This window comes from Notamacropus eugenii, chromosome 4, assembly GCF_028372415.1.
Source record: "Notamacropus eugenii isolate mMacEug1 chromosome 4, mMacEug1.pri_v2, whole genome shotgun sequence".
NCBI classification, from domain to species: Eukaryota; Metazoa; Chordata; class Mammalia; order Diprotodontia; family Macropodidae; genus Notamacropus; species Notamacropus eugenii.
Window position 1 is genome coordinate 58,879,308 of NC_092875.1, and position 9,578 is coordinate 58,888,885.

The 9,578-nt window shown below is 40.0% G+C and overlaps 1 pseudogene; it reads left to right on the plus strand.

Moving 5' to 3' along the window:
- Positions 1-611: 611 nt before the first annotated feature.
- LOC140498151 (olfactory receptor 1f45-like) lies at positions 612-1,580 on the plus strand (annotated as a pseudogene).
- Positions 1,581-9,578: the final 7,998 nt, after the last annotated feature.

Here is a 9,578-nt window from a genome sequence, read left to right on the forward strand (position 1 = left end):
ATGTGCACTACTCTCGCCAAAGTGATCTTTGCAAAGTTAAATTTGACCATGAATTCTCCCTGCTCAGTGGACTCCAACACCCTCCTATAATAAACAGAAACGTATGTAAATGCCCTTGTTAGACATTTAAAACTCTTCATAAGGTCAGCCTTTCTTAGTCTTTTTTCTTGCACAATTCAAAATTGAAAACAAACCTGCTTGGATCACTTCATTGCCCTACTAACAAAGCTTCCTCATGCCTATCTTCCCACAGCCTCCACAGCACAGACGATGTCTCTTTTTGCTCATCTCTCCTAATTTTCAGTGTATCACAGTTAATTTAATTTGCATTTTCTTCCATTTATTGATTTGGAGTGTGTTGTCATGTAGTCATTCAAGGCTTATAATTCTTCTGAAATTTTTCTTTATGTATTATGATGAATGAATTAGAGAATTCCCCTGTTTTGCATATATTGCTTTCAATTTCTAGTTTATTTTAGATGTCGCATTATGAGAAGTGACTTCTCATGGTTTCCTACTCTCCTATTTCTCTTTTAATCCCACTTTTACTGATTTTATTCATAAAAAAATTTAAATCAATCTTGAATTGGTTGTTTTAAATGCTTCTATCATTCTATATTTGCTTCCAAACAGACACATGGAAGGGGGAAATCAGTCCAGAGTTTCTGAGTTCGTCCTCCTTGGTCTTTCAGATCAGCCAGAACAGGAGAGGATCCTGTTTTTCTTGTTTCTCTTTATGTATCTGATCTCAGGACTGGGAAACCTGCTCATCATGCTGGCTATTTATTCTGACTCTCGCCTTCACACCCCCATGTACTTCTTCCTCAGTAACTTGTCCCTGGTCGATATCTGTTTCACCTCCACCACCATTCGTAAGGTGCTGAATAATTACATATCCAAAAATAGAACAATCCCTTCTGTTGGGTGTCTGACACAAGTATTCTTTTTCCTTTGGTTCACGGGGATGGATTGTGTCCTCCTCACCACCATGGCTTATGACCGCTATGTGGCTATTTGTGCCCCACTACAATACAACACAGTCATGACTCCCAATATCTGTGCCCTTCTACTAGGAGTATCTTGGTTTGGGGCTTATAATAATGCCTTGATACAAACCATGTTACTGACCCGACTATCATTCTGTGGCCACAATGAAATCTCTCATTTTTTTCTGTGACCTCAGTCCCCTGCTGAAGTTGGCCTGCTCAGACACTTTCATCAATGACTTGATGATCTATACAATGGGAGCATTAACAACATTTCTCCCCTTCATTGGAATACTGATCTCCTACATTCACATTTTCATAGCTGTACTGAAGATTTCATCCTTGAGTGGGAAGCAGAAAATTTTCTCCACCTGTGGATCCCACCTAACTGTGGTCTGTCTCTTTTATGGGACGATCATTGAAGTGTACTTCAGCCCCACATCCACCCACACAGCCCAAAAAGACATAGCAGCAACTGTGATGTACACTGTGGTTACTCCTATGCTGAACCCTTTTATTTACAGCCTAAGGAACAAGGACATGAAAGGAGCCTTGAGGATGTTCATCACTAGGAAACCAGGATTCACTCTATGACTATGAGATATCTTCCTGAGCTTTGAGTTCTGTGTTTCAGGCAAAAACGCCAGAACTATGGGAGAGAGTTTGCAATGAGTCTTCTCTAATGTCACAGAAGTCCACCTATTGCCATCTTGACCTGCATAGGACATGGTGTGATATGACAAGTAGATAACTGAACTAGTTGTCAGACTTTTATCTTACCACTGGACTTTGATGATTCTGAAAGAGAGTAAGACTGACTACTTCCAGCAACTCTGCCTCATTAAATTCAATTGTTGTATTTGTCCTCCATTCTCAAAGAGGATCATGACATCAAGATAATGACACGACTTGGGATTGACTTTGATTTGAGTGAGGGAGGGCTGTACAAGGTGGCCAGACTCACTTTCTCCTCCAGAGCCGTCTGGGTCCAGTGGAAAGATAGTCATCTAGAAATTGGAGATGGCACAGGATTCAATGTGAGTCCCTGGCAATTTGAGACTTGTTATAATCCAATTACATGAAAGTCAAAAGACATCAATCCATAACTTTTTGAACTACTTTTACCTATCTCATAATTCTGTGGTGACAGGCACATGATGAAGCAGCAGTTGCAGATACGCTGGGAGCTATAGTCACAATCCTGAACACAGGTGGCCCAAGGCATAGCATCATCTTCTCACTTCACTTAAGCAACAGTGGGATTCAGCAGCCTGCTGGGTATCTGAACATTGCACTCCTTACCTCCTGGCATGAGAAAGGGGCTAGAAAAGGTATCCAAAAATTGTCTGCTTCACCTAATGTAATCTTGGACTGGCCACCATAGCTGGAGGGGATGCTACACTATAGACAAAACAGAAAAATGTGGGGAAAAAAACTTTTGCAAAGGTTATTCCATTCACTATTGGAACATGGAATATGTACATGCTTATGGACATGAAATGCAGTAGATCTAAAAGTCAAATAGCTTTTGTCATAAGAGAACTCAGCAGGTGTCACATCCAAACCATAGCCCCGAGTAAAGCAAGGCTGGCAAATGAAGATCAGCTTAACAAAGTAAGAGTTGGATACATGTTTTTGTGGAATAACTTCATTGATGAGTAGCTCCATGAAGCTGACATAGGTTTTGCAATCAAAACTAATCTAGGCAACAAGGTTGTATACCTCCCAAAAGGAGTGAAGGACAGGCTCATAGTAATACAGTTGACATTTACAGAAAAGCACCACAACACCACCATATCCTCTCACTATGACAATTTCCAATTAAGTCAAGGAGAATTTTATGATGATCTAATGAATGTCATCATTAATGTACCAAAGGAGGATAAGCTCATAATTTTGGGTGACTTTAACACTAGATTATGAAGACTATCAGATATGACATGGAGACCTTGGGAAGAATGGAGTCAAAAACTACAAAAACAATATTCATTTGCTACTAAAAATTTGTGCATCTCATGATGTTCTCATCACCAACAAGATTTTACATTTACCTAAATGCAATAAAACTTCATGGATGCACACTTACAGTAAACATTTGTTTTTAATAGACCATATCATTGTAAGAAAAAGAGCCAGACAAGATGTGAGGGTGATGAAGGTGATGTATGGTACAGATAACTGGACCAATCACAGATTTATCCTCTCTAAATTAAATATTCATATTCAACAAAAGTGTGGCTCCAGAACAAGGAGAAACGAGAGATCTGAGCTTTTCTGCATCACAACATTGAGAGAGAAAACACAGGAGAAAGATTCTGGAAAGAAGATGATATATAGGGACACTCCTCTCCCATTAAGGAACAGCAATCAAGAATTGAGTTTCAACCTGGAAGTTATTTGCCACAGACCAATGATATTCAAGGAATCTGACACCTACAATTCTACCCTCTCTCTCTGAGGAGAGGAGAGTGGACATCCTCTGCCTTTAAAATCCTACTTCCCCTCCTGCCCGAGATCAAAGTTTCCTTTGGATAACAATGGATGGAGAAAATGTTGGAGAACTCTCCACTCCCCTTTCTGTAAGAGACGTCCAAATAGACCCATGAGGGCAAAAACAAAATGGCAAACTATACCCCCTTACACTCATGACATACAACCCCTCCAATGCCTACTTCCACAAATTCCAGTTCTTTTTCAAAGTAAGTGATATATTAATTATATATCTTCTGATGCAGTAGGAGGTGTGGATGACACAGGATGGATTCTGCACCCATTCACCCCACCATGGCCCTGGAGTTGATCCTACAAAGGCTTCCCTCTCATTTATAAGTGTCAACTTTCCCAGCCCAGGCCATGGGAAATAGAGTGCAGATTGAGCAACAGTGGTCAATGGATGACTCCACTATTTATTTTATTACTTTTGCCTTTCTTAAAAATTGGATATGCATCCCCAATTGATAAATGGTCAAAGGATATGAACAGGCAATTTTCAGAGGAAGAAATTAAAGATATCTATAATCATATGAAAAAATGCTCTAAATCACTATTGGTTAGAGAGATGCGAATCAAAACAACTCTGAGGTACCACATCACACCTATAAGATTGGCAAACATGACAGAACAAGAAAATGATAAATGCTGGAGAGGATGTGGGAAAGTTGGAACACTGATTCATTGTTGGTGGAGCTGCGAGCGCATCCAACCATTCTGGAGAGCAATTTGGAACTATGCCCAAAGGGCTACAAAAATGTGCATACCCTTTGACCCAGCAATATCACTACTAGGACTATATCCCCAAGAGATCATAAAAATGGGAAAGGGTCCCACATGTACAAAAATATTTATAGCAGCACTCTATGTAGTTGCCAAAAACTGGAAGTCAAGGGGATGTCCATCAATTGGGGAATGGCTGAATAAATTATGGTATATGAATGTAATGGAGTACTATTGTGCCATAAGAAATGATGAACAAGAAGACTTCAGAGAGGCCTGGAAGGACTGATATGACCTGATGCTGAGTGAAAGGAGCAGAACCAGGAGAACTTTATGCACAGCAACAACCACAGTGTGTGAGAGTTTTTTCTGGTAGACTTAGATTTTTGTAATAACACAAGAACTTCTTACCAAAAAAAAAAAAAAAAAAAATCCCAATGGAGGATCTCAAGGCAAAATGCCTTCCACACTCAGAGAGAGAAATATGGAAGTCACTCACATATTGTAGCAGATCATGTTTGTGTATGTGTATGTGTTTGTGTATCATGTTCTGATTTGTTATACGATTTCTTTCATTTATCTTAGTCTGACTACATAGCATGACTATAGTGAAAATATACTCAATAGGAAAGTATATGTAGAATCTATACAGAATTGTATGCAGTCGTGGGGAGGGAGGGGGGGGAGTGGGGGGTAGGTGGGGGGGATAAAATCACAATTGTATGGCAGTGATTGTTAAACATTACAAAAAAAAATTAAAAAAAATTAGATATGCATAAAAAACTAATGTTTTTATTACATTCTTATCTCTTTTTATGAGTCACTGAAGAAGTTCTTTAGTGTAGCTCCACTAACCACGTTCCTTCTGTAACCTCTGTGTTTTTATTAACATAGATGACTTAGGATATGTTTTGCTGCAGCATAACTGACTACATATAAGGAAAATCCAACGTCATAGAGGTATGGTCTTGGAAAATAAAGAATTTTCATAGAATTCTCATGTAATTGTGGATATTTTTCTTTGATACATCAAAACTCAAGAAGTAATAGCTTCTTAAAAGTTAGTTTGGATGTGAAATCTGAATACATATAAATGAACTTGCCATTATCTGTTACATTATCCATTGATCTATCATTGCACATTGAATGAAAGGTTCTATAATGATGCATAGGTCACTTAGAAAAGATTGGTTCGAGGTGTTATGAAGATCTTACAAATATTGATACATTTAATTACACATTATCAAAATATCTCATTCACATTATCACCACTGGTGTGTGTTCATCCTTCCTTGCGAAGACCATGACATCAGAGAAATGTCATGACTTGCAATTGACTTTGAGTGAGGGAAGGCTGTGAAGGTCACCAGCCTCACTTCTCCTCTAGAGCCATTGGAATCCAGTCACCAGATGTTCATCAGGTTGACTGGAGATGACCAGGGATGAGACAGTTGGGGTTAAGTGATTTGCCCAAGGTCACATAGCTAGTGAGTGTCAAGTGTCTGAGGTGAGATTTGAATTCAAGTTCTCCTGACTCCTGCACTGATGTTCTACCCACTGCACAACCTAGCTGCCCCTCAATATCACCACTAACATCATCAGAAATATCTCTTAAGTATTTGGGATCTGTCAAGGTCACAATAGCAGCTAAAAGTTTCACAAAACTCTGATTTTCACTTCAAAAGTTTAATTATATCATTGGCAACACATGCAATAATCATCATAATAACAATCACTAATATTTGCATTTATTTTTAGTTTTCAACTTTCACTTACAAAAGATTTTGAATTCCAAATTTTCTCCCTATATTGCCCTACACTCAGGTCCAAGGACAGCATGCATTCTGATTACCCCTTGCCCTAATCGCTGTTCTATCACCTGCTTTCCCTTTCTCTTATCACTTTCCCCTTTACTTTACGGTAGGGCAAGATTTCTGTAATCCATTGCCTATACATCCTATTTTCCGGTTGCATGTAAAAATATCAGCCATTTGTTTTTAAAAGTTTGAGTTCTACATTCTCTCTCTTCTTTGCTTCCCACCCTCACTCATTGACAAGGCAGGCAATTTAATATAAGTTATACATGTGCAGCCATGCAAAACGCTTGCATAACATTCATTTTGTGAAAGACTAACTATATTTCCCTCCATCCTATCCTCCCTCCACATTCATACTATTCTTTTCTTTGACCCTGGCCCTCCTCAAAAGCATTTACTTCTGATTGTCCCATTCTGCCATTTGCCCTCCCTTCAATCTCTTATGCTCTTCCTTCCCGCTTTCCTTCACAGTAAGACAGATTTTCATACCCAATTGTGTGTGCATATTATTCCCTCCTCATGCCAAATCTGATGACAGTAAGGTTCACTCATTCCCTTTCACTGCCTCCCTCATTCCATACATTGTAAAAACTTTTTTCTTACCTCCTTTGTATGAGGTAAGAATTCCCATTCTATCTCTCCCTTTCTCCTTCACCCAGTATATTCCTCTCTCATTACTTAATTTAATTTCTTATAATATTTTTTAAATATCATCCTTTTTGAATATCATTCCTTCATGTTCAATTCACACTGTGCCCTCAGTCCACACACACAAGTATAAGTAAAAGTATACATATATATAGATACATATAGATATATATACACACATACATATATGCGCATACATATAGATGTACATGTATGTATAAACACATATGCATATACACACATATGTATATATGTATATGTGTGCATATAGATGTATATATTTATATAACATATGTGTGTTGTATTTGTGATATACATATATATGTATATATGTATGTATGTATATATATTCCCTCCAACTACCCTAATACTCAGAAAGGTCTCATGAATTACAAATATAATAATTTTGGGGGGGTGGAGCCAAGATGGTGGAGTAGAAAGATGCACATACACTACCTCTGAACCCGCTGCCCATAAAATATCTGTAAAAAAAGAACCACCAGCGAATTCTGGAGCAGCAGAAGCCACAGAACAATGGAGAGGACAAGATTTCTGCTCCAGAGAGCCTGAAAACCTCTCACAAAAGGTCCCTCACACCCCGGACCCGGAGCAGAGCCCAACCCTGCCTCGGCGGCATGGCGCGGAAAGGAGTGGATCTGAGCAGGCTTCAGGGACAGAATCTCCAGCAGCTGCACGGGTCCCCCACCCACAGGTGACAAGGGTCAGTGAGAGGGTCTCTTCGGCGGGTTGAGAAGGGTGTGGGGTGCCCCCATAACTCAGGCCCCCTCGGGGGGCAGCAGCGGAGGCAGCAGCAGACCAGGGCTCCCCAAGCAGGCAGGAGCCCGGATCCATTGTTGAAGGTCTCTGCATAAACCCCCTGAGGGAACTGAGCCTGTGAGGCGGCCCTGCCCTGCCCTGAGTACCTGAACTTAATCTCACACTGAATAGTAGCCCTACCCCCTCCCCCCCCCCCCCCCCCCCGCCAAAGCCCTGAGGCTGGGAAGCAGCATTTGAATCTCAGACCCCAAGTGCTGGCTGGGTGGATCTAGAGGCGAGGTGGGGGTGGAGAGGACACTCAGAAGTCAAGTCACTGGCTGGGAAAATGCCTAGAAAAGGGAAAAAAAATAAGACTATAGAAGGTTACTTTCTTGGTGAACAGGCATTTCCTCCCTTCCTTTCTGATGAGGAAGGACAATGCTTACTATCAGGGAATGACACAGAAGTCAAGGCTTCTGTATCCCAGCTCATCCAATGGGCTCAGGCCATGGAAGAGCTCAAAAAGGATTTTGAAAATCAAGTTAGAGAGGTGAAGGAAAAACTGGGAAGAGAAATGAGTGACATACAAGCAAAGCATGAAAAACAAGTAAACACCCTGATAAAGGAGACCCAAAAAAATGCTGAAGAAAATAACACCTTGAAAACTAGCCTAACTCAATTGGCAAAAGAGGTTCTAAAAGCCAGTGAGGAGAAGAATACTTTCAAAAGCAGAATTAGCCAGATGGAAAGGGAGATTCAAAAGCTCACTGAAGAAAATAGTTCTTTCAAAATTAGAATGGAACAGATGGAGGCTAATGACTTTATGAGAAACCAAGAAATCACAAAACAAAACCAAAAGAATGAAAAAATGGAAGATAATGTGAAATATCTCATTGGAAAAACAACTGACCTGGAAAATAGATCCAGGAGAGACAATTTAAAAATTATGGGCCTACCTGAAAGCCATGATCAAAAAAAAGAGCCTAGACATCATCTTTCATGAAATTATCAAGGAAAACTGCCCTGAGATTCTAGAACCAGAGGGCAAAGGAAGTATTCAAGGAATCCACAGATCACTGCCTGAAAGAGATCCAAAAAGAGAAACTCCTAGGAACATTGTGGCCAAATTCCAGAGTTCCCAGGTCAAGGAGAAAATATTGCAAGCAGCTAGAAAGAAACAATTTGAGTACTGTGGAAATACAATCAGGATAACACAAGATCTAGCAGCTTCTACGTTAAGGGATCAAAGGGCATGGAATAGGATATTCCAGAAGTCAAAGGAACTAGGACTAAAACCAAGAATCACCTACCCAGCAAAACTGAGTATAATACTTCAGGGGAAAAATTGCTCTTTCAATGAAATTGAGGACTTTCAAGCATTCTTGATGAAAAGACCAGAGCTGAAAAGAAAATTTGACTTTCAAACACAAGAATGAAGAGAAGCATGAAAAGGTGAACAGCAAAGAGAAGTCATAAGGGACTTACTAAAGTTGAACTGTTTACATTCCTACATGGAAAGACAATATTTGTAACTCTTGAAACTTTTCAGTATCTGGGTACTGGGTGGGATTACATACACACACACATGCACACACACACACACGCACACACACACACACACACACACATAGAGACAGAGTGCGCAGAGTGAATTGAAGAGGATGGGATCATATCTTTAAAAAATGAAATCAAGCAGTGAGAGAGAAATATATTGGGAGGAGAAAGGGAGAAATGGAATGGGGCAAATTATCTCTCATAAAAGAGGCAAGCAAAAGACTTATTAGTGGAGGGATAAAGAGGGGAGGTGAGAGAAAAACATGAAGTTTACTATCATCACATTCCACTAAAGGAAGGAATAAAATGCACACTCATTTTGGTATGAAAACCTATCTTACAATACAGGAAAGTGGGGGATAAGGGGATAAGCAGGGTGGGGGGGATGATAGAAGGGAGGGCATGGGGAGGAGGGAGCAATTTGAGGTCAACACTCATGGGAAGGGACAAGATCAAAAGAGAGAACAGAAGTAATGGGGAACAGGATAGGATGGAGGGAAATACAATTAGTTCTTACACAACACTACTATTACGAAAGTCATTTGCAAAACTACACAGATTTGGCCTATATTGAATTGCTTGCCTTCCAAAGGGAAGGGGTGGG